This window comes from Heteronotia binoei, chromosome 3 (assembly GCF_032191835.1).
Source record: "Heteronotia binoei isolate CCM8104 ecotype False Entrance Well chromosome 3, APGP_CSIRO_Hbin_v1, whole genome shotgun sequence".
Classification (NCBI taxonomy): Eukaryota; Metazoa; Chordata; class Lepidosauria; order Squamata; family Gekkonidae; genus Heteronotia; species Heteronotia binoei.
This window is the reverse complement of record NC_083225.1, coordinates 64,184,321-64,207,400: the sequence shown is the minus strand read 5'-3', so window position 1 is coordinate 64,207,400 and position 23,080 is coordinate 64,184,321. Positions and strand designations below refer to the sequence as shown.

General features: G+C 39.9%; 1 protein-coding gene across 2 annotated transcripts in view; it reads left to right on the top strand.

Moving 5' to 3' along the window:
* Positions 1–438: 438 nt before the first annotated feature.
* Positions 439–23,080, top strand: part of NLGN4X (neuroligin 4 X-linked) — a 293,209-nt gene continuing 270,567 nt past the window's right edge. The window contains exon 1 of one of the 2 annotated variants that reach the window (XM_060233923.1): positions 439–544. The gene's annotated coding sequence lies outside the window, so the exon portion shown is untranslated. Of the gene's footprint in view, positions 549–23,080 lie in introns of both variants that reach the window. The other variant, XM_060233922.1, reaches the window with a different exon arrangement.

The following is a 23,080-nucleotide window of genomic DNA, read 5'->3' as shown; positions in this document are numbered from 1 at the left end:
TAGGTTGTAGATGTAGATATGGTTTCTGTAGTGATGGGGACGACTGCAGAGATCTATTGGCTGCTGGCTTTGTAAATTTCATTCAGTTTGGTCCAATAGCAGTAGGAGAGAGACTGGTACAGCCTGGACCCCTCTCCCTCTTCAATCTCCCTTTTTCTTGCCGATCAGTCTCCTCTCCCTGTCGCTGTCTCCCTGCATAGGCAATCAGAGCTCTTACTCACAGATCCAAGTCTTCTTGCACTGATTGTAATGAATTTTCCTCTTGAATGTAGGTCATTTACTACAGAAAGCACCGGATTCTTTCCGACCTAGCGTCGCTGGCGGGTTTTGTTCCTTGTTTGTTCGCTTTTCCTCCTTCTTTGGAGGGCTGTTGCATTCCTTTGGACGAGAAAAATCGTGTTGGATTTCGCAAAAGGAGGGGTGGGGGGAAGAAGAGAAGCTGGATTCTGGTAAAGTGTTCTGTGATATTCTGCTACGATTCGACTGGAAGAAACAGGCTGAAAAGGGATCACCGAGCAGCTGCATTTCTTCTCTCTCAGTAAAGGTAGGTACATACAGAGGTCCGTCCTTATTAATTTTTCTCCCCTCCGTTTGCCGCTAATACTCTAGAGAGGAACTGGTTTGCTGCAGTCATCTCTGCGCTTCCCCCCCCCCCTTTCCCTTTTATTTTGCTTTGCCACCCTTTTACAGAGGGAAGTGGGGGGGAGAGAGAGATATGTGTCTCTTCTTTCTTTTTTTCTTCCACCATTATAGATGATCTCCATGTCATATATGCCTCTCCCCCCACCCACCCTGCGCCTCATTCCCCGGACCACTCTTATTAACTGATGGGGGGCCCTTTGCTGCAGTCAGCTCTTTAGAAAGGCTCTGGGGCTCTGTGTGAGATGTTTACAAAGTAGCTCTTGCTTTACAGGCAAATAAACACAAGAGTGTAGCGGAGAGGGAGAAGAGGAGGGAAATCTCTGCAGTACAGGGAAAGACAGGGCAATGCTACAGTTTTCTGCAAAACCAGGATTGTGCAAGGAAGCACCTTCGTGCACTTTGCTTACTGCCGGTGGGGGTGGTGGGGGTCCTAGGAGAGTTGCAAACCGGGCGCGCTAGGCTGTGGTCTTTCCGTCCGCCGCCTCCTTAGGAGGGATGGTTTCGTAGGTAGAGATTTAGACCTCTTCTGGAGCTTTCAACTAGTCCTTTCCTTCCTCGGTTGGTGGAAGCTGCCTGCCTCTCCCCCTCCCCCCCAGCCCCAACCCTCGTTTGATGCATGGGATAATACACGTGATTGATTTTCAGACTGGCGTTCGAGTGGGTTCTCTTCCCTCACTCCCCCCCCCCCTTTCTTCATTGTTTGTTTCTTTGGTGTAAAAAAAAAGAGGGGGGGAGGGAAACAAATAGTCTCCCCTGCTAAGGAGGAGGTAGGACGGGGGGGGGGGGGAAGGATTGCGGGATCCTCTCTATATGCATACGGGGAGGGGGATTTCAAGAAATCTCCGTATCTTCCTGGACAGAAAAGCTGCCACCTCACTCCACTGCCTGAAACGCTTTATTAAAAGGCGAGCAACTCTTGACTTTTCAATGGAAAGTTAAGAAACCTAGAACTGTTTCTGGAGAATCCATTCCCCCCCTTGCCTAAATGCCCAGCATCCTGGGACCGCCTGCGCTCTTTTATTTCTGCCCCCTCCTTCTCTGCACTGCAGCTGCCTTCATTTTCTTGTAACACCCCCCCCCTTCACTCTGCAGGGCGCTGTGAATGACGATCTGTCCCTTCTGCAGCCACCCATGAAGGGGGTCATGGAAATGGGCTGCTAACTTGTTACCATGCTTTCTTCCCATACCTTTTTTCTAAACTGCTACTCCTCCCCCCACCTCAGTTTGTGGGACCTCGCTGATTCTGAAGACTGCAGGAAAGGAAGATCCTAATGTGTGCGGGGGGTGGGGGGAGAGCTCCCTCTGCCCGGCTCCCCATCTTCCCACTGCAGACACTTGGAAGTCCCTGATGCAGACAGGTCTCTCCTCCACATGCCTTGGCACTGAGCGTCAATTTCACCACCCTATGTACAGCAAAGCAGGTTAATTATTTACTGCTCCCTGTACCCTTGTTAGTTTGGGAGCATTTCTAAAGGTTCTCTGCACCTTGCTTCAATGGTCAACTTTCATGCTTCTATCTGCAACCGTGTATTTATTTTCCCCAGGCGAAGTTAGCTTTTCAGTTCCCCAGTTTTATCCTCCCAAGCCATTTGCCAGGTGTTAACAACTGCCACCGCTGCAGTTACAGCCCAAGGGTAAAGTGAAATGAAGCCACCAGCCCGGAGGGAGCCACCCCCCTCACAGCAACAGTTAGTGGCCCTGTTTGATGGGCATTTTGTAACTTAACCCGGCCTCAAAACCGGAAAATCCTAGATCTGAATGCCCGCCTCAGGCTATTTGTGTCTTCTAAGAAGGTACCCTGACTTGAAAAGAACCAGTTTCTCTTTTGTTAGCTTCAGTTTCTGCAACTGATATTCTGGTTACTGGGTATTTGCCCATTGTGGTTTCCTGTTTTCATTTTGCTGGAAGGATATTTTGAACACAGGAATCCACTGGGAAGTGGTTACCTTCATCAAGTTGTTAATTACTGTCTTCACTGTGCAGGGTTAGGGCAGTTATTTCCAGGAAAGAGGAGGGGGATAAAGTCAGATTAATTGTCTCTCTGCTGCTGGCCTAGGTTGAATTCTGCTTTCAGAGGGGAGGAATAGCCAGACAACCTTTATTTGCCCTGGTGCTGTGCTAATTTTTATACTAAATAAAGGCAGAAAAAAAATAACTTTTGGGGGGCTTGAATCAAGCAGGTGCTGTTCTTACGAGAAGATTCCACAAGGTGGTAGTGTGGACACTTCTTAATGATATGTATTTTATTTATTTTGGGGGGAGGTTTGGTCAATTGCTTGAATGGGTTTATTTCCATGTACTTCTCTCCCTATCTTAAAAGACCCCATTGTGCTTCTGTTTTGCAAATTACAAGAGCAGGATTGTTTTACAGATCGGAGGGATACTCATCCAGGCCTTCTCTCCTATCCATTTACTGGGTCTTAAAGAACAGAAAGGTTTATGAGATCTCAAAGTTTATATATATGGGACTGAGAATTTCAGTAAGCACAGGATTTGGCAGTTTTTGAGACAAAATGAAGCAGTGATGTCAAAGGATGTGTTAACAGATGAAAAATGAAGCTTTGGGTTTCAGCTGTATGAGAAAGATCGTGTTTTGGCTTAAAGTGTATCGGGTCTGCTAGTTTAATAACCAGGGGCACAGACTGATTTTGCTTTTGAGCTCTGGCTTTATGGAGTGGGGGGGGGGAGGATTCTGTCCTTTTTATCTAAGGCACCTTCCTGTTTTTTCCTAGTAGAAGTATGTTTTTAATTTTAAAAAAATGACTAGAAGAAAGAATATATTTGAAATTATCATTACGAAAAGAAGGAAAGGGTTCCTAAAAATGAAGAATTTTGCTTTATTGAGATGGTCTGGTGTGAAAAGGGCAAAAGGGCAAAGTGGTTGGCAGAAGTGTCAAATGAAAATCTCTCAGACTGCTTCATCTTTTAGAAATTGTGGGACCAGTGCAATATGGAGTTCATTGCGGATTAGAAAGTCAGATTAATGGAAGGCCAAAAATGTTTCCTGTATATTCCAAACACAATGTGAATATAATTACCTAATACTTAATAAGTATATAATAAGATTACATTATTTCCTTAATGCTGATATGACAGAAGGATTCTGGTTTATCAAAGGATATAGTTGATTACATCATGCAGTTTGATTTCGTCTGGTCTTTCTTTCTTTCTTTCTTTCTTTCTTTCTTTCTTTCTTTCTTTCTTTCTTTCTTTCTTTCTTTCTTTCTTTCTTTCTTTCTTTCTTTCTTCTATAAAATTATTTTCAATAGCAATTATGTAGCAGTCTTGGTCCTCTTATAGTATTGTATATTAGTTAGAATTATGAAATATCCATACAATATAAAGAAGATGCATATTACTGAATTACCAATAATCAACATAAGCAAAAGTGATGTTACATCAACCAAAATAACACTATTCAGATGCAGTAAAAATGTAATATTCTTTCATCTTAACAATGGGGGGCATGTAAATGTAATTCCATTTCTATCATAACTATACAGGAACTTCTTCCTGTCATATTTATTCCTGTAGTAAATTTGAAGCATTTCTTTAATGCTTAAAGGCACATTTCTTTAATACTTAAAGGCACTGTATGTATATACTGTTAACTTTAAATCCATGTTCTGAACTAGACAGAATATGACAATTTCAGACATGAGAATGGTGAAGGTAATTCTTTGCAAATAATGACAATAAATTAGATATCTGCAATTAGAATGTCAATTATACAAAGGGAATAATGAAAGCATCTTTTTGTGTATGCTTTTTTTGTAAAAAAAATCTGCTGGCATCTTAACTGACTATAGCTTAACTTAGTTTGCTTCACAGATGCTTACTTCAACCTAGTTGATAAATTCAGTGTTATTTAAAAATCTATTTGTCACGCACAAAAAAGTGATGAAGTGTTTGTCAAATGTGACTGTCTTAAAATATGCTGAAGTTCATCAACATCATCTTCACTGTGATTCAGAAGGAAAAGCTGCTTGGATGCATTCTTCAAACAAAGTTATCATTTAACTCTGTACCTCTTTCTCTTTGTGTCTGTCTCTCTTTCCCTGTGTGTGTATGTACATCACCAGCAGCCTTTTCTGACATGGTAGCAGGGAAATGTGTACTGCTGTTTTTGACAGGCTCTCAGTACAGCTGCTACTTGGCCTTGAGAAGAGAAGGACTGTTGTCTGATGGCCTGAACCACCCACTGTGTGGAACACATCCACGTGGGTGGGAGAGCATCTTTCTTTCAGCTCCATGCATGTTCCTGTCATTCTGCCTTTTGATGGCCTGTCACAAGGACAAAAGGAGCGAGATGAATCTTTCATGTGACCAAAGTTCATTGCTAATGCATGCACTTTAGTAAAAGGTACACTTACCTGAGAACCTAGGGAAGAAAAAGGAATATTACAAATCCAGAACATAAACACAAAAGAGGGTATTGAGACATTCAGATCAATCGTGGGAGTTTTCTGTTCAACCTGAAGCTTTTCTCCATTGCAGCTGCTGCTCAGGTGAACTCATGCTCTGTTTGTAAAGCATTTATATTATGAGCCATTTTGATCCCCATATCTGACAGGGTTATGTATTCAGCTCTCTCACCTTTTAATGGGCCTCATTCTATTTGCTTTAGTAGTCCCCTGATCTGAATTGCAAGGGGAAAAAATGCTTGTTGTCTGATAGAAATGAGATTTCATTGGCAGGATTCCTGGAAATAATAGATAGTGAAGGCCCGCTCAGAACATGAAGGTGAGGAAGAAAAACAAAGAGGGAAAATATCAGCTGGAGAAAATGGTGTGCAGAAGGGTTGTGTTTGCAAAATAAAATGATGCCACCGTTTATGTCTTGAAGTAGCAGCAGTGGCAGTCTTCAGTGTACAAAGTGCTTTTGCATTTTTGGACTTATATAATTCATTTTATTCTCACAACAAACTAGTGAGTCATTTTAGAGTAAGAAATAGGACTTATCCAAAGACACATGCCTAGTTTTACAGCTGAGCAGGAATTTGAATCTGGGCTTGCCCATGCAAACCTCATATTCTATAGCTCATTGTTGCAAATAGCTCATAAAAAAGAAAAAGAAACTAACTCTAGTACATTCCATGGAAAAATCATGAACAAGACCAAAATGTAATTATTCTTCTAACAAATTGATGGAAAGGGTTCTTCCTTCCCAAATGTACAGAGTTTTGCTCTTGATTTGCATCTCCATTAATGAAAAAATAATATCAGTATTAAGACTTGGAACCTAAAGATTGGAACAGTAGTAGACAGTAAGGAAGTGCACTTTAAAGAAGTCAAACTTTTCAGATTGAGATTTTGAAAAGGGCATCTAAACCAGTATTACAGATTATTCAGGTTGTCAATACCATTTTGGAATTTGGATTCCTATTTTGTTTCAGAATCCTGATTTTATGATCATTATTCCCTAGGGGGACTATGGGTGTGTGCAGGGGTCATTTTGTAGAAGAATAGGTGGTGGAGTTCATCCAGGGATTGTTATGCAGCTGCACCTACTATTCAATGGGCAGGATGGGAAGGATGTGGAACTGTCAGAAAGGTTCAGGAGCTGTGTTCCTGTGAACTCCCGCTGAATCTGAGGCCTGGGTGTGTATGTAGAGTGGCTGTTTTTCAAGCAAATGGCACTAAAATCACTAAGAATCTAGTATTGCCTATCTACTAAATAAGTTACAAGTGAACTGGATCTATGGGTCCATTTCTGCAGTCCCTGAACATTTCTGCAGTCCCTGCAGTCCCTGAACAAGATGCCACCAGCCACTCCTTCTCCAGCCATTGTTTCCTCTGGAGGAAAATATTCCATGCTTTCTCCAGGACAAAGAAGCCAATAGCCGCACATACAAGAATAACCACTAGCCAGAAACCTCAAAATGCATACAGAAAGAATAAACACAACAGAATTAATGTCAGACCAGGTAATTCCAACAGATATATATTTAGAGTAGAAGCCTCTGAATGCACATCCCTATAAGGCGGATACAGGTGAAATGGAGAGAAGAAATATTTTCAGAATGGATTTATCAGTGGGTTCTAGGCAGCTTTTCCACACAATCTCACCTAATTTCCCTTCTTACTCCAGCCCCTGTTGTACGTGTTGTTTCTGCACACAGATCCCATGATTCCAAACATACCTTTGGTAATGAAAGTGGACTGTCTCTTTCCCTTTTTACCAAGAGAAAAACTGATTGGATCCAACCCTATGAATATTCCAACATTCTATCTTTTAAAATACTAAGGATGGAGATTTAGGTTTTGACCCTAAACTTCAGGTTTTGATCACTTCCTATGATCTACCTCCACTATAATGTCAGCCATAAATAACAGCTATGCAACCATTTTACTGTTCATATTCATTCATACCATATTATCTGATGTAAGAAAATATAAACACAATAATTTATATGACTGAATTTTAGGGGAAAAACTTGACATATGATTCCCTGCTTGCAAATTGTAATGTAGGACACCTTCTGTTGTAGATGAGCAAATTAAGAGTAAATTAAGAAAGTCTGACAAATTTAAGCAGTAAAATTCTTTAGATTTGATTAGTTAGCCAAAATTAATGTGGAGCTTGTTTTGCATCCCATGTTCTCTTAGGGCCAAATTGGATGTTGCTTTTTACATGCTTGGTGATGCTTCCTCTAGCACACCTTCCTTTGGTCTTTATAATTATACAGGATGATGAAATTGGCACTCATATTACATTTTCACTTCCAGCAAAGCATGGATGTTTTCATAGCTGAGCTCACCTGTGCATTTTCTTTGTAATGCATATTGTTTCCTGCTCAAGTTGCAGTGTACTAGGGATACCAGCCTCCAGGTGGGCCAGGGAACTTCTGGAATTACAGCTCATCTCCAGATTACAGATATCAGTTCCTCTGGAATGAATGGTTGCTTTGGAGGGTGTATTCTGTGACATTGCACCCCACTGAGGTCTCTGTCTTCCTCAGGCTCCACCCCAAAATTTCCAGGAATTTCCAAACCTGGAGCTGACAATCCTATATTCCCACTCCCTTCTGGTGGCCAGGTGGGACCTGGCAACCCTATAGTATACTCAAATGTATATGACTTCATTCTATAAATATGGCAGGACTTCCTGGTTGCTACTTTCCCATGTTATTTTGGGAACACTCTTCTTGATGGAGTTGCTGAAAGTTTAAAGCTTTGAAGATTAATGAAACTCTCATTAGAAACACATTATGAAAAGTATCACAATGGACTCCTTAAATGACTAGGCTGAGGGAAGAGAAAAATGCACTATCATTCATTATTAAAATGATTTTTGTTTAAAGAAAGAATGGAACTATTTTGTTGAATTTTTGGTAATTGTATAAGAGGGCCATACTGGAGTGTAATTTAGAGAGTAAGTGGAAAATGGAGTAATGTAATGGAAAATAGAGTAGTGAGACGAAATTAGACAAGTATGAAACTACATATTTGTTACATTAGGAGTATCTGACATGAAAACATTCATAAGGCATGATTTTATAACCTATATCCTATTTTACAGTGGCCGTGTGATTGATTCTGAGTAATGCTTTCACATATGGGTTTCCAGTGAGTCAAAGTGGTTAAGGTCAGGAAGGCATAATAGATCAGTAGTTAGCACACATGTTGCTCCAGAAGATCTCAGTTTCAGTTCTTTACATGTCTATGTCTAGACTGGGAAATCCTGTGCCTGAGACCCTGAGGAATCGATACTATTCAGAATAGATGCCACAAGGCAAGATAGACTAAAGACCTGATTTACTACAATAAATGCATATGTTCAGATTAGTTCTTAGGTGGAGTGAACTTATTTAAGTTTTCATGTGCTATATTCAAAATTGAATTGCATGTATGAGTTATAATTGCCATCTGCTTTACCAAATACTCAATTCTGTCTTTCCTTATTTCTTTCTTCATTGAAACATTTATGCTCCACCTTTCCTCATAGTTAATGGCAGTTTACTTTTAAAAACATAGCATTGATCTGGATAACTTCAATATGTTATAAGCTCCTTAAGATAACAAGGTTAAAACTGTGGCAATGCAATGGGTTTATTCTGCTTTTAGTGGTGATGGAAAGTGTTGTCAAGTTGCAGCTGACTTATGGCAACACCATAGGGTTTTCAAGGCAAAACATGTTCAGAATTGCCTGCCTTTGTATGACAACCCTGGTTGGTACTCTCTCATCCAAATTCTAACCAGGGTTGACCTTGTTTAGCTTCTGAGATCTGGTGCAATAGAGTAGCCTGGTCCATCTAGTCAGAACTTTGTTTTCCTTTTGTGGTGATGATGTCTTGAGGGATAACTGTGCATGTCTATAATAGCAAAGCAACCCAAAGTTTCCTGTTGCACATTAAATGACAAGCCACCTTACAGTGGCATAAGCTTTCATGGACTGTTCCTCCACGAGATCTCAAGAGGAGACATGCATGGGTAAAGAAAACAATGTTTGTAAACTGTGCCAATACTCAGTACTAAGCATGTGGAAAATAGGTGTGCTGCACTGAAACATGCTTGACAACTGTGATCTAGGAGAGACTTTTTGATATAATGGATATAAAATGATGAGATCGTTTATGAGATAGCTTACGGGAAGCTGGTATTCCACTGTGGTTGATTTTTCTGGGCAAAGGATCAAGGTTGATTTTTAGCCTACACACTTTGCTCACTATGTTAATTCACTCTGTGGTCACTGAGTGTTGCCATGGTTTGCTGACTCCATCATTTATTTAGTGGTACTCTGATCTACAACATAGAAATAAAATGGCCTTTGAAATAACCTTGAAGGATTGCCTCTTCCTGTGTGTTTGCTTCTTCCAGCATGATCTACTATGGTCTGTGCGTCCGTTGTCTAGGGTGCATTCTGCAATATCCTGGGCTTTCATAGTGGCTACCTCATATGTAGGAAGTAGCTACCTCTTCTGGGAGAAATGCTGTAGTTTTAGCATGTTATAATTATTTTTGTTACTTGCCTTGTCTCATGAGTCACTGGGAGAAAGGTGGGTTTAAAATATTTGAATTAACAAAAATAAAAGTAGAAATTTAGGATGAAGACAGTCAGACATTAAATACTGTACATTTTTAATCACTGACCTTCTGAATATCCTTGTCCAATAATATATAGGAAATATGTGGCTCCCCTCTTCGTGTGGTAAAAATGATTTGAAAGCATGTTTTCTGCCCTGAAGGTCAATACTTTGGAACTGATGAAAGCAACAAGAGTTTTCTGAAGAGTGAAGGGGTACAGTAGAGAGGCAGTTTTTGACTGGTACAGGTTTAAAAATGGTACTCAGTATTATATGGTTTATATGACAATACGGAGGGAAAAATACACTGATAATTTAAGGGTTTCCTTACCTCTAGGGCTGCCAGCCTCCAAGAATTACAATTTATCTCCAGACTACAGAGATTAGTTCCCCTGGGGGAAAAAATGGCAGCTTGTAGTATCACATATCTGCTAAGCTTCTCTTCTCAAACTCCACTCATCCTAGTTAAGCCCCCAAATGTCCAGGAATTTCCCAGCTCCAAGTTAGAAACCCTACTTTTCGCCTCTTTTCTTCAGTTGAGAGTTGTTCTGTACTTTTGGTGGCAGCAGAGCTGGAGCAGAAGAACCTTGCATGAAAAAGATAGAAATGTCATGTAGAGCCAGTTTATACCTTTTCCCCTTCCCCTCCCTAGTTCACTTCTGAATATCTCAACAAGCTATGAAAATAGCAAATGTAACAAATTACTTTTTGTTTCTTTTTTGCACAAGCAATCTCATAACACGAGAAAATTGCCATAGGCTAAAGTTTTTGATTGTTCAGCTTAGAATATCTAATTTTAAAACAAATTCTTTATTTGCATGATAATTCATAATTAAGAAATGCAACATCTGGCACGCTACTGACACCTGTTCAGTAATAACTGTAGTAGTAAGAATGTAAGCTAAGGTTGTATATGGGGGTCAAGCTTGATATGGCAGAACCAGCCTGAGAGAATGCAGCTGGAAAGACAGAATTGGAACAATTTATATATATATATATATATATATATATATATATATATATATATATATATATATATATATATATATATACGGTATAAATTTCTCCCTGCTTGCTTTGAGTGAAAGAACAAACCGTAGTTTGGCTTGACATGAATGAACTGCAAGGGGATTTTGACTAGCTAGCTCTAAATGTAACTGAAACGTCTAGGGTGTCTTTATTTGTAATATCATCTATATGCCTCTGAATTATACAGGAACCTTCCCTGGCCCAAAGTTTCCCATTCCTGTTGAACTCTGACTCTTCACAAAATACATGTTCTTCTGGAGAACAGGTGGTTTTGAGTCAGGAATGCATTGTTGGACAAATTCACCTGATATGGTATAGCTGGATTTACATTTTAACAATTCTTGTTTACCTTCCTTGGAAGAGGTGATGCTTACAATATCCTCTGGAGTTCTGAAGCAGTAGAACTTGGTGTAAATTATACACAGCTGGACATACACACTGTGGCACTGGAGGCTGTAAATTAAATGCAGTCTCCCTTCAGTAGGCCTCTTGGCAAATTAGCAATGTTGGACACGTAGACATGCACAAAACAGGTAGGAAATTGGAAAGGCTGCCATTCTGACGCTCAGCAATTGCTTAATGCACTGACTCTTGTTTTATAGTAGGTTAAATAATAGAATTGTGGTAAGGAGTATTGTGGGTGGTATTGATGAAATGTCAAGACAGTAACAGATATTGCTGTATAACACAATTGTTAGCATTAATGGTTGTGTGTTAACTTCTTGATGAGCTGGTATGGAAGACACAAAGAAGATGAGTAAAATGAAGTGATGTCTCCCAAATGTATTTTGTTTGATGTTTCATTTATTATTTATCAAAAATGAAAATACGATGCAGTTAGGCAGCTTTGCTGTCATATGAAAGGTCACATTAATGGGCATGCAACTAATACTTTGCAAGAATTCTCTGCATTAAGCACAAGTAGAATATTTGATTCTTAAGACTAAGATTCAGTCTTATGTAATTTTCCTGTTGTATTATTTTGATCTGAACTGATCATAGGACTAGGCCAAAGCTGGCCAAACCTGCTTAACGTAAGAGCCACATAGAATAAACATCAGATGCTTGAGAGCTGCAAGACGGAAGGAAGGAAGGAAGGAAGGAAGGAAGGAAGGAAGGAAGGAAGGAAGGAAGGAAGGAAGGAAGGAAGGAAGGAAGGAAGGAAGGGAGGGAGGGAGGGAGAGAGAGGTGGAAAGAAAGCAACTTTAACTTTAAATGCATTCTTCAAGCTGCCAGCTGACTTGGCTTGGATAAGTGATTTAAAGAGATAAATGCCTTCTCCAAGCCAGTTGACAGGTGTTGGTGGTTTTGAGAGCCACACAATATGTGCTGCATATCCTGAGCTGCAGTTTGGTCACCCCTGGATTAGGATGACTGGATCATATTTGTTTAGATTTTGGGTAACTGTTGTCTGGATTAATCTTGAATACTTGATTCTAAGAGAGTACTTACACTTTTGTTATACCACATAGGACATAATGTTATAGAATCAAGACTGTTACACAACTTTTGTTGCTTATTATTATTATTTATTATGTTAGATTTATATCCTGCCCATTCTATGAAGACTCAAGGTGGCTAACAACATAAAATAAACAATATTAAAACAATAAAATAGTAAAACTATCAGGTAAAATCACAATGGTGCTACTTCATCTATTCAAGGCAGGATCATTATAGTAAATACTATTTTTGCTTTAAAAGAAGTGAAGCTAGGGTTTCCAGTTCCAGGGCTGTGAAATTCCTGGAAATTTGGGGGTGGAGCCTGAGGAGGACAGGGTTTGGGGAGAGGAGGGCCTTCAATGGGGTGTGATGCCATAGAGACCCACCTTTTAAAGTGGCCATTTTCTCCAGGGGAACTAGGATTGCCAACTCTGGGTAGGGAAATACTTGTATATTTTAGAGGTGGAACCTGGGATGGTGGGGTTTGGGAAAGGGAGGGACTTCATTGGGAATGCAATGCCATAGAATCACCCTCTAAGTAACGATTTTCTCCAGCAGAACTAATATCTGTCATCTGGAGGTTAGCTGTAATCCCAGGAGATCTCCAGCTGCCACATGAATGCTGGCAACTGTAAATGGAGCCTGAATTTAAGAACATCCTCTCTAAAAAAAAAGTTATACTCCCCCTCCCCTCAAAAATGGACATAACTGTAACTTGAATGTGACTGTAAAATTGCATTCTGCTAGCAGTAACCTACAGGTGATCCTTTTCCCTAAAGAGGTCTGGCTGTCCTCAACAAGAGCCAGGGCCTTCTCTGCCCTGGCTCCAACTTGGTAGAATTCTCTGCCAGATGACATCTGAGCTCTGTGGGACCTTTTGCAATTCCATAGGGCTTGTAAGGCAGAGACATTCCTCCAGACTTTCGATTGAGGACAACAATGGCTGCCACCTTCCTTTTTTCCCATCCCCGCCAGAAGTTCTTCCCTCTCCCCACCTCTCCAATATGCACTGCTCTGACTGTCTGGAAAAATAACACTTTGAGTGCTATCAAGATTTCTGAAATTGTTAGTGTTTTACTGTTTTAATCTGTATTGTTATGTTGTTTTTAAATTATGTATTACCTAACTTGATGTACATTGCCCAAAGCGATTATTAAGTAATAATAATTGGGCTATTCAGTAAGTCTAGATGATGATGATAATGTGACCCCCCTCTTTTATGACATATCTGAGTGGGGAAACCCTAGAGAGTGCTGTTGAGTTGTATTTGACTTACTGAGTTTTCAAGGCAAGAGACACATAGAGCTGGTTTGCCACTACCTGTCTCTGTGTAGCAACTCTAGGCTTCCTTGGAGGTCTCCCATCTAAGTACTAACCATGCATAGCTTCTGAGATCTGATGAAATCAAGCTAGATCAGGGCAAAGACTGTAGATTAAGTAATAATAATTGAAACACATTATTGCAACTGAAGAAGAGAAACAACAGAATTTACCATAAGGAAAGACTTAACCAGGCAAATGATCTGAACCATCTAGTCAAAGCAACATTCTAGTAAAAAAGAAATTTGCACAATGAAGTGAGGACTGGAGTTAAGAACCAGGAATAGTCTTGAGGAGAAGGGAATGGAATCATCCAGAGTCATAATACCCAATAGGGTTGCTAGCTCCAGGTTGGGAAATATCTGTGGGTTTTGGGTGTGGACCCTGAGGGAGTTGGGGTTTGGGAAGGAGAGGGACTTCAGTGGAGTCCACCTTCCAAAGCAGCTGGGTTTTTTTTTCCCCCAGGGGAACTGATCTCTGTTACCTGGAAATCAATTATAATAGTGGGAGATCTTCAGCAACCATCTGGAGGCTGGCAACACAATAGGCCTGGTCACATCTGCAACCATGTACAGGGAAAAAAGACAGAGTGTATATGATATACAGAGCAGCCATTGCTTGTAAACAAATCAGCTGATGTCAGAACCCCTGGATGTAACAGACTGTTGTTGAAGTCATTAAGAAAGCAAGACTGGTCTTGTGGAAAGTAAGCGCTCTGTTTCTTAGCATTGTGGTACTTGTTATAACCAAAGTTCTAATCTACCTCTCAGAATTGTGAAAATAAAATTAGAGTAGTGTATTGTGGTTACAACTGGACTGCTGGAATAATGTGAAAACAACATAAAGATACCATTCTTAGTTATAACTAGGATTGTCAGATTCAGATTGGGAAACCCATAGAGATTTAGGGATGGGACCTTGGGAGGACAGGGATCTCAGCTGGGTACAATGCCATACATAGAGCCCACCTTCCAAAGCATCCATTTACCCCATTGGAACAGATTTCAATAGTCTGAAGATGATCAGTAATTCTGAGAGATCCCCATGTCCCATCTGGAGGCTGGTATCCATAGTTGTGGTGGCTGTTCTGGTTTCTCTTCATGAATTTTTCCTGTACTGAAAAAGTGAAAGAGCTTAATGGTAGATGCATCTTGCTTTTCTTTCAACTCATCAGTATTTAGAATGAGATTACCCATCCTTAGAGAGATTTCACAGATAAAAACACAGGGCAATCCTAAAAAGCTTTACACCTTTCTAAGCCCAGTGATTTCAGTGCATTCAAAAGCAGTTAACTCTGTTTAGGATTTCATTTACAATTTCTTATGAATAGTAATATGATATGCAGTTGCATCTAATTGATCTTTGTGCACAAACCAAAATCTAGGATTCTTGTCCTGGCGAGTTGGTTTCAAAGTTGTTTTCTGTTAAAGGTTTAATTTTTTTTCCTTCCCTTTAGGAGAAATATTTGTATGTCTTCCCTTCCGTTAATGGAATGAATAACACTTCTTAGTTTTGAAATAATTTCAAATAATATAAAATGCAAGATGTCAGGCAAAACAGGAACACTAAATGAGACTGATAAATACATGCTGAGGAGGCTCTGCAGGTATTTGCTTTTATTATGGAAGACCAAATACATCACATTAGACATTCTCTAATAAGCGATGAGAAATAAGGAAACGGTGAAAAATGAAATATACTTTTGCCTCTCTCATATGCAAATAATTAATTCCTATTGGGACTTTTACATCAGTGGTCTGCATCCAAATAACATAGAATATATCATGCACAAGGGTCTATTTTCTATCCAGATTCTGAAAGAAAAGGCAGGAAAGAAATTGTAGTGTAAGCAATTTTTTAAGCACAGTATTTGTTGTGAAACCAGTATGTAGGATGAAACTGCTCTACCTTAATACTGATAGTGGATGGATATCCTTTCTTATAAACAGAATATTACTTTTCTCCCTAGAAAATATTGTGACATGCAGACAGTGCAAACAGAGGAATATCTGCTCCCCAAAATGCACAGTGGCAGCACTATAATCCCTTAGTGGCCTCTTTACAAATATAAGGTCCTATCTTTCCCCTACACTCATCAGAAGGACTGTCATTTTGCCGCTATTATAATAAAGGTTGGAAATAAGATAGTAGATATAGTACATTTTGACAGCAGTTTGGATCGAAAGATGCTTTTCTGCTAAATTGGATTATCCATTGTGGGGTAGGGGGGAGACTGCAGAAGATAATCACTGATTCAGTGTGGCAGAATGGAGTTCTCAGAGTCTTCTCAGTGTAGTTCTGAAATACAGCTGATCTTAAGGCATCTGTTTTGTACATTTGAAATTTTAAAAATCTTTAATCTGTTTATTTTCTTGGTTATTTGAAAGTATTGTGTATTTTGCAAGTGCTAAATGGGTTCAATTGCAAGTGCTAAAACCAGTTGTCTGTTTCAGCAAGTTTGCGATACCCAGGTATTGCCCACATTGCTAAAGGAGCCAGTTAGTTAAACCTTGCTGTTTATCAGTGATCTGTGGTAGGGCACTCACCATGTTTGTGAGCAATTAGAGTGGCACCATTGCAGTATTTTTGAGTCAACTGAGAGGATCATTATCTGTTATCCCAACTGTTTATTTTTTGCTTACTGAAGACATTTATTAGCTACAATTGCTTTGCTCTTGGGTGCAGAAGAACTGGGACATTAGAATATTTGTACTAGGTTTTAATTTTGTCTGTGTCCTGTGCAGAATTGAAAGATATTAAGATTGGATGATTCATTATAGCTTTCTAAAGCAATCCTCTGTGTTTACTGAATACTCATGAGGAAATGATGGTTTCAGAAACTTGAAAATGTACTTTTACAAGTTGCATAAATAATTATTACAGAATGTGTTGCATGTATTGAAATTCGTTGGGATTTTATTTCAGATACTGAAAATATGCCTAATATGTTGTATGTTTATTCCAAAGCTAATGTGTTCAAGTTCCCATCAGTGTAAGAGGAAAAACTGCTTTGGAATTCTTTACATTTCATTTCTGAGGATGATACAGATCTAATCTCCCCTGTCAGAAAAGTATCAGTCAGCTATTACTGGCTGTCATCATTTTAATATCCTTTCCTCCTGTTGCAATAGCAATATTTCAGCCTGGAGTTTGATGCAAGTTTAGAAAGCAGATAGCTATTAATCAGAGTGGTATTAGAATTTTTCTAGCACTAGAATTTAATATGGGTTAAAGCTTCAATCCTAAACACATTTACTTGGGACTAAGCATCACTGAAATCAGTCCTACTTCAGAGTAAAAAGAGTTAGCAAGTAATATTATATTTACAATAGTGTTGCATGAAAGATTAAATAAAGCATAGCCAGCTTCAAGAGGGGATTGGATAAACATATGGAGCAGAGGTCCATCAGTGACTATTAGCCACAGTGTATTGGAACTCTCTGTCTGGGGCAAGAGATGCTCCGTATTCTTGGTGCTTGGGAGGGGCAACAATGTGAGGACTTCTAGTGTCCTGGCCCCACTGATGGATCTCCTGATGGCACCTGGGTTTTTTGGCCTCTGTGTGACACAGTGTTGGACTGGATGGGCCATTGGCCAGATCCAACATGGCTTCTCTTATTTTCTTAATTTGTAATTTGACTCAGCCTTCCATCCTGCTGAGCTTGGTAAAATGAGTACCCACCTTGCTGGGGGGAAAGTGTAGATTACTCAGAACTTAATATGGGTTAAAGCTTCAATCCTAAACACATTTACTTGGGACTAAGCATCACTGAAATCAGTCCTACTTCAGAGTAAAAAGAGTTAGCAAGTAATATTATATTTACAATAGTGTTGCATGAAAGATTAAATAAAGCATAGCCAGCTTCAAGAGGGGATTGGATAAACATATGGAGCAGAGGTCCATCAGTGACTATTAGCCACAGTGTATTGGAACTCTCTGTCTGGGGCAAGAGATGCTCCGTATTCTTGGTGCTTGGGAGGGGCAACAATGTGAGGACTTCTAGTGTCCTGGCCCCACTGATGGATCTCCTGATGGCACCTGGGTTTTTTGGCCTCTGTGTGACACAGTGTTGGACTGGATGGGCCATTGGCCAGATCCAACATGGCTTCTCTTATTTTCTTAATTTGTAATTTGACTCAGCCTTCCATCCTGCTGAGCTTGGTAAAATGAGTACCCACCTTGCTGGGGGGAAAGTGTAGATTACTCAGAACTTACTAACAATCCCTGGGCCAAGAGATGCTAGGTTGAAGGCTACTAGGGAGCAGGCCTTCTCAGTGATGGCCCCTCATTGGTGGAATAATTTATTATGCAATTGATATATTTAAAATTGTTTACATTGTTTTATATGAATCATGGGATCTCCATGTCTGTTAGCCGCCCTGAGCCCGCCTCGGCGGGGGAGGGCGGGATATAAAAATAAAGTTGTTATTATTATTATTATTATTATTATTATTATTATTATTATTATTATTATTATTATTATTATTATTATTATTAGATGACTGGGGAAGGCAAAGGCAAACCACCCCGTAAAAAAGTCTGCCGTGAAAATGTTGTGAAAGCAATGTCACTTCAGAGTCGGAAACAACTGGTGCTTGCACCTTTACCTTTAATGCATGATTGGTTTTTATCCTGACATAGGCATTCTGATCCTCTCAAAGAGTAATTCTATACTAACTCTGCATGTAAGGTAACATTAAACACTGGGGCAACTCATTAGTAATCAAATAAATCTTTAGTTGATAGATTGGTGGGACAAGTTTTAATCAGTGGAGCTCTGAGTTAAACTGTTCTTTATTTTTAATGTTAGTTTATGTTAATATTTTAGTATATCAGGTAATAAAAATACTTCATCTCCTTCTAACAATGAGTGGTCATTTTGGAATTTTAAATTTTATATTACCTCATGCTTCCTTCCTATATGATAGAAAGTTAAAATCATTTAAATGTGACTGATTGATTCATTATTGTATTAAAGTGTAGCTGATAGATTGCCTTTATTTGGTTGACCTACCTACTAAAAATTAATTATAAAATGTGCAGTTTGTTTCTACAACAGCTGTTAGCAGGAATATGTACATTTCAATCAGCTGGTATTGTGGAAGAACATTATGTCAAGGCAAACATCTCCCATGCAGTCTTTCTGTCAGGTTAGATGGCAAATTGGATCAGATAGTGTCACAATGTGTTTAAGGACCTCATCCATCCTGTTTAAGCCCCACAAGGTGGTGCCTCTGAATAGGAAAAACATATCAAGCACATATACATTCAAGTGTGTGATTTACCAGCAATGTCTACTAGTTCCAAGTTCTCTGTATGTTCTTTTTGTAGGATACATCTATATGTGGACAAGGCTATCATTTGCATATTTTTATGATTACCCAGAAGTGTCTAAGGCACAGCAGTGTGTTCTACACAGTAATTCTAAGCTTGCTGTGTTAAGTGTTATGCATAATGTGAAATGGTTGGGAAACACATTGCTATAGTCAGAATGGGGTCTATTAGAAATTGCCATAATGTATATGTTCTGCTACCCTGTTGACAAGTTTGCCTGAGGGTTGAGAGATCAAATTTCTCCATCTGTTATCAAGTTGTTTTGTATGCCAAATGGTACACAAACACTTGATTAGATTTAAACGCCTAATGGAATCTGTTGACTAGGCTAGAACTGCATGTCATCCAAAAGCAAATGGGCTGATGCAATCATCACAGCTTTTATGATTCAATCACTGATATGTTCCTTTCATACCTGTCAGCTAAGCAAGCCAGCATGTCCATCAGTATAATGTTCAAAACACCAACAGCTTTTAGGTAACACATTTTCTAGAATATTATTATCCTCTGCCAGCATTGTGGCAAATTTTTGACATTTATTTGTGACTAACAAACACAAATAAACATTTAGTTGTGACTAACAAGCAAAACATGGTTGATGGCTGAGTAAATATATTTTCCACAACAATAAATGTGTAACAGTGCAGTTTATATGTGCTGCTAATTTCTTTCGGGGAACTGCCTCAAGTTTGTATGCATCTTGGGGTCTCACACACATTCTGCCTGCTCATTGCAAAGGGAAGTAACAACTTAATGAGTCTCTAAAATGGTTTTGATTGAGTGTCATGGATATGGACAGAAATGTAGGGAAACAGTTTCTGGACTTGACAAAAAAGATCATATAAGATGTTGTGGCAGTTTTGGGAAGTGGTTAGGAATGTGGACTCTAATTTGGGGGAACCAGGTTTCATTTCCCATTCTTCCACATGTACCTACTGAGTGACCTTGTGTCAGTCACAAGTTCTCTCAGAGCTGTTCTCTCAAAAGCAGTTCTGGAAAGAGCTCTCTTAGCTCACCTACCTCATAAGGTGTCTGTTGTGGGGAGAGGAAGGGGAAGGAGAATGAAAATAACTGTGAGACTCCCAGTGAAGGGAGTGTTCTTCATCTTCGTCGTCTTCTTCCTCCTCCTCCTCCCAAATCTGGTGTGACAGACAGGCTAGGTTCTGCCTCTGTCTAAGAGCAACCAATGGGAGCTGACAGAATGTTGAGAAGGGGCTTGGAAAAAGAGCAGTTAAGAATGCAGTTAAGAGTTAGCAGCAGAGGCACTGGCAGCTTAGGAGGTAAGGGGGAAAAGGGAGGATGTCTGACAGTCTGTGTCAAACAGCTGCTTAGAGCAGACTGAAAATGGTCATATTGTTACCAAAATATCACAGTTGCAGGAATAGGACCACAGTTTAAAAATTCAGTAGAAGGGAACCTTTGTTAATTATGCTTTACTTTCCTCAGGGTTTTGCTCATATTATAAATAAAAGTTTTATGTTTTGCTTAATCCTGTGGGCTGTGTGTTTAAGGGAATGAATGATACACACACAATTTAATATCCCAGTCCATATACATATAATAGAGGATGTGAATAAATGGTGGCAGCAAGTGATTGGAAGTATCTGAGCCCCAGCCCAATAGCTCTGTGTGCATAAGGAGCCTGGGCTACCCTGTCCATGGATGTTTCTGAGAGCATGAGAGAGGACCTGAGGTGTATATTTTAAAAGAGAAAGTGACATCCTTACATATGTATAACCCATAACCTGAGAAAGGCTAAAGAGGGTGGGTGGGTGCTCTGTGAGTGGAGAAGGAGTGATATGGCTGGCCTCTCAGGAAAGCATGCCAAGAAGGGAGTCCAGAGATCCAGAACAAAACAGCCATCAGGAACAGTAAGAAGAAGACAAGATGGTGATAATTATAGGTCCTGGTGTAGTCTAGAAAATGTCTAACCCATTATCAATTGTTTAGGCCCAGGGGTAGAAACAACTGAGAATTCAAAGAATGTCCATTGCAGAAGCATCTGAGAATTGTGAGAATATCCAACTTTACAGAAGTGAAAATATAATTTATGGATGAGAGTAGTGTAACAATTATTTTTTTTATATAGAAGAGCCATTCAGCTGGCTTTATGTGAAGGAGTGGGGAATCAAACCCAGTTCTCCAGATTAGAGTCCATTGCTCTTAACCACTACACTACCGCACTTGACAGCCAAAATTAAAAATAACAATTGAACTAACATTCTTTATATATTCTAAAACATTATTTTAAGTATAGATAATCTTGTATGGTGATTGATGTCATAAGAGAATGAGTCTACCAAGAATGTTCACCGTTATCAAGTGGAACTGTTAGCTGTTGTTAGGAGATAAGTTTAAAATACTATAAATATGGGAAGTTGTATTGCTAGAGAATGATTTCGTCATAAAAAGACTACCTGAACATTTCTGTTTTACACATTCCATGGTGTGATAAAAGTGTGGGTGTTTCCTTGAGTTCCTCAAAGCAAAGAAAACTTGGGTACCATGGGTACCAGTAGTAGTTGTAAAAGCTGTACCAGTAGTCTTATGCATTCACAGGGAGGCACTTCTGAAGACTTTGCTCAGTGGAGTGAAGCTGTCATGGCACAGCTTTGCAGAAAAGGCAGTTCAGCATATATGTGGTCCAAGGACATGAAGGACTTTATATGTGATAAGCAGTGCCTTTAACTGAACCTGGTAACTGATCATTAACCAAAGTAAATAGCTTTGATGCGGGGAGAAAGAGTCAATTACATACTCCTTTTTCATTCACAGTATGGTGCTTATGTCTGCCTCCTTCTCTTTCACATGAAAGAAAAAAGGAGAGAAGCTGTTTTCAAAGCAGAAGCCTTAAAGGGAGGGATAAGAAAGTGTTAATGGTAGCACTGGAGGAGGGTTGAAAAGCTATTTTTAATTGGTAGGACAGTGACTCTTCAGTCTCAAGTGACCTTCTGCCTTCCATTTTCGATCTAAAAGTATGTTTAGTTGTTCATATATAAGCTTCTGACCTATTTAAGTAGGTTTTTTTCATTGGGCTTTTTCACACAGTCTATGTATTCCGGTATGGAAGCTGGTCAGTTACTGAACAGTAACGGGTTTCTGCTGGCATTTCAGACAGACCCGATTCAGTAACTGGCTGCTACCGGAATACTCTCACCTTTTCACACATTCCCGCGGCTGTCCCGGTAGTGAGGTGTGCCTGAGTCGTTACAAACAAAGAGCAGCTTCTTCCACTTTTCAACCCCTCCTTCCGGGGTTGAAATCGCTATGGGGTGCTGTGTGAAATGTCCAGTATCTAACCCGGGAGCAGTTTTCACGCCCTTTTTCGCCCACCGGCGCGCGTGATCTCCGGCTTTTTTTTTTTTGGAACGTCGGGCTAAGATCGCTATAGCACTATAGCGATGTATCACAACAGCATCACCATAGGGATGCCTGGGCTCCATTAAGATGCCAGATATCGCCACCGCTGAAACCTGGTAACTTATCTCAATAGAGCCTAGCCATCTCTATGGTGTTGCTGTTGTGATACGTCGCTATAGCGATCTTAGCCCGACGTTCAAAAAAAAAATAAGCTGGAGATCGCGAGCCGGCAGGCAAAAACGGCTGGCGCTGGTGGAAGCGAGATAAGAGCAGAACAGTGTGAAATGGCTCGCTTCAATCACGGAACCCTACCGGAAAAAAAAACATGTGTCTGAAAACTCCCATCCCTGTCTCGGATTACTACAAGCGGCACAATACCGACTCCCTTCCGGTTTCCACTGGTAAGTGTGAAAAGGGCCATTATCAGAGAGTGTTACATACCCACTACATATAAAATAAATCCTTCTTTTTTTAGTGTACCTGCAGCCAGAATCATAAGGGTTGCAAATCTGAGTCAAATACTATTTGTTAAAATATCTTTCAAGTTTACAAACTGGATTTCCCCCAAGAGTATTTCCCATGGATAGTCAGAAATATCCTCGTTCAATATTTTGCTGCAGAAATTATTGCCTTGATTTTCATTAGTACTGTCCTGGTGCCATCATACTTGGACTTGGTCTGGACCCCCTTGGCTGCATTGGGTAGGGTTGCCAATCCCCAGGTGGGGGCAGGGGATCCCCCGGTTTGGAGGCCCTCCCCCCGCTTCAGGGTCGTTAGAAAGTGTGGGGGGGGAGGGGATGGAAATGTCTGCTGGGAACTCTATTGTTCCCTAAGGAGATTTATTCCCATAGAAAATCATGGAGAATTGATCTGCGGATATCTGGGGCTCTGTTTTTTGGGATAGAAGCACCAAATTTTCAGTATAG